Genomic DNA, 3,197 nt, shown 5'->3' on the forward strand with positions numbered 1-3,197 from the left:
CTATGCTTGGTTCTATTTTTTATTGTGGTCCTTGATTATTATACCCGTTACTCGTAAACTAAAAGGGTATGCAAGATTCATTGACGAGTATGGAACAGAGAGAACGACCATGTAAAGGATATATATTCTTATAAATATAAATTTTGCCACACCAAGCACAAAATCGCACACACTTTTGAAAAATATTTTGATATTTTTTTTCATAATTTTATTAGTCTTGTAAATTTCTATCGATTTACCCAAAAACATTTTGCTACGCCCACTCGAACGCCCTAAAAATGATTAATTTTGCGATCGCATTCGCACTAGCTAAGCACCTGATATTAATAACACACATTTACATACTGCGTTAAAATATTCCTTATCATTCAAACTAAATTATAATACTTTCCCATTGGTGTTCAAATGCATATTTGTCCATAAAAATTGAATTCGGTACTTCTTGCTACTTCTCCATTCATCGTCTGAAAATTAAAATTGGTTTAACTAGTCAGTTAGTGCACAATTACACTGCTCGAAAATTTCGCTTTCAAGTCGCTCGGTGTTTGTGAAAGACTTGCATCCTGATGGTTTCTTTTTGTTCTTGCTTTCACAATGTAAGTTTTTAAGCTTTAATCATTTCTTCTGCAGCTATGGAGTTCATTATTTCAGCATATTTGCGTGTCTGTTGCCATCTTCCTTTACCACAGGACAAACCACATGGGGGATCGGGGATATGGGGACCATGTGGAAGTAGCTACGTAACTAGTTCGATGGTCAATCGCCACCTCTAGTACTGCAGGTATTCATTCATTCAGTAACTAAGCGAACTTCAAAGCGTCCTGAAAAGTCCTGCGTGCGCGTATGTGTGTCTTTGGAACACAAACAGGTGGACTTAATCCCTTTTTAACAGGTCCTTGCTTTATTTTTAGCTCGTCGCCTGGTCACGTGTTTTGGGGTGTGCAAGCAGTACAGTACAGTTCAGTACATAAATAATAACTCAATATCCCAGCGACAAACAGAAAACAAAATCAATGAATCTTAACTGAGTCATTGGTGGATATAATAAAAATGAATGAAATTTAAATGAGCCAATAAAAACGAGAATGAATTTCCATTACAGTCAAACTGTACTGTACACACAACGCGTATGCTGTGGCCTTAATGGGAATGATGTGGTCGTGAAGTCGGGAAAATATTGACTCATTCTTCCACCTGTTATTATTTGCAATGAAATTGCATTTTTTTCATATTCCCGCCCAAAGGCAAATCAAATAAAGCGCTTCCCTTGTGGCGACCACAGAGAGTCCTTTTCATTGGGTTGTGCGCCGACAATTAAATGCTCAATTTTGTAGACTTAATTTATGAACCAGGATTTAAGCGCGGATGTGGCTGACGGATTGGTGTTGGGGAAGGGAAACTACTGGGTGTATGTGCTAAATAAATTGCAGGCTCTTTGCTCATTTCGTTTGTTGGCCACATTCTCCTTCCGCTCCACTTGCGCCTAAAGTTGCGGCTCTGTTGCCAACGGAGTTGCCGCGGATTTAGGTTAGTCGTTCACCTTAAATCAGTTAATGTTAATCAGCGTGTTGCTAGTCATTTCAGTGGCAGTGTGGAGGGGGGGGGGGGTTGGTTCGGTGCTCGGTGGACGGGGTCGGAGAACCTGTCACTCAGTCAATTGCTTCCGTTTCCGTTTGACGCTTCCCATCCGGCGCAGGATGAGCAAGTGTTCTGGTTATGGCTGCTCCTCGGCTGGCTGTCGGCATTGTTGTCGCTTCGATGGTTTTGCGACCATATTTCCACTGTGCGAAACTTGCGTTTTTCTTTTGTTTTTAATACAGGCCATTATGCTATATGGCTTTCAAAAACGCGTTTTAACTTACAGGTGTTTGTATACCCTTATACAGATAAGAGATAGCTTAATTAAAGCGAAATTTTTTGATGTTCTGATTTGTTCAGCCCTTTTGTTAAACTCTAAGCGCTCGATCCCATTTACACACTTTTAATAGTTTTTTTTGTGTACTAGAATAATTACACACCGAGAAAAACCATTCTCAACGATTTCAATTTGAGAGTTTCGATCTCAAAACCTAGTCCCAAGATCAAATCATGCTCAATATACTCAGATCAAGATCGAACCATTCTCAGTTTGAAGATGACTTTGCTCTCAGTGTACAGTGTACATCCCATATGCACTCGTATATGTGTGATTGGGTCAGTCGGCGAGGCAGCGAAGCGTTGCGCCCGACCCCTGGGCAGCCAGCAACCCTTCGCCGAGCGATTGGTCAATAACCTTAATTGCTCATCAATTTTCACAGCAACATCACCAGCCAGCAGCCAGCAGCAACCGGCGACAACAGCAACTTGGCAAAGGCGCTAATCAGTCAGCAGAACAGCAACAAATCTGTCCCTGCGGTCGATGTGTGTCACTGTGCTGGATATCCGACTCGTTGGGTCCTGTGCATCTAATCAATATATCGGAAATGGTATTGCCACTGCTAGCACCACTAATCCCGCGCCAAATCGAAGCTGACACAGCGTCGGGAAAATGTCCGACTTTCGAGCATCAGCAGCACCAGAAGCCATCCATCCTGTTGCGAAAGTGAATGCTGTGGTGGTGGCCAAAGTTTCGCATTGGCCTTGCCAGATGCTCTTGCTGTTGGCCAAATAGGATTTGAAGGACTACATTGGCAAACAAGTAGTCTATGGTCCGCATGACAAAAGATGGCCGCAGCAAGCGGTGCACCGCGGTGGTAAGAAACCGAGCCTTGCTCGCCTTGCTTGCAACGGCCAACACGAGGCTGTCACAATAGCAACAACAGCTGTGATCCAAGCCGTGTTGCAAGTAAAAACATTAAAAATGTTTTCACATTTTTTTTAGAGTTTTTGGCGATTTTGCAATGTTGTAAGTGCTGCATTTGCTTGATGCGAGGTTTGAAAACACTTGTTTTTTCCAGTTTTATAATTTTTGATTTTCTTGATGTTTAAGGGAAAGAATTTAAAAATTACTGACGCACGAAAGGATGCAAATTCTTATGGTGTTATGTGTGTTCTTTTTGTAAGTGTGTACAAATTGTATTTGTCCCTAAGTTATTCAATTTATTTATGTAACCCAGCTTATGAAGGACATCCCAACAAAAAAAGATCCTTCTCGAGCATTTCTTGTTTTCTCTAGACATGGGAAAAATTGCTGAAAAAAGTGCTGAAAAAATTAAGAA

The 3,197-nt window shown here is 41.3% G+C and overlaps 1 annotated feature.

The window, feature by feature from the left end:
- The first annotated feature begins 154 nt into the window (after positions 1–154).
- Positions 155–261: a mobile genetic element.
- Positions 262–3,197: the final 2,936 nt, after the last annotated feature.

This window comes from Drosophila melanogaster, chromosome X (assembly GCF_000001215.4).
Source record: "Drosophila melanogaster chromosome X".
Classification (NCBI taxonomy): domain Eukaryota; kingdom Metazoa; phylum Arthropoda; class Insecta; order Diptera; family Drosophilidae; genus Drosophila; species Drosophila melanogaster.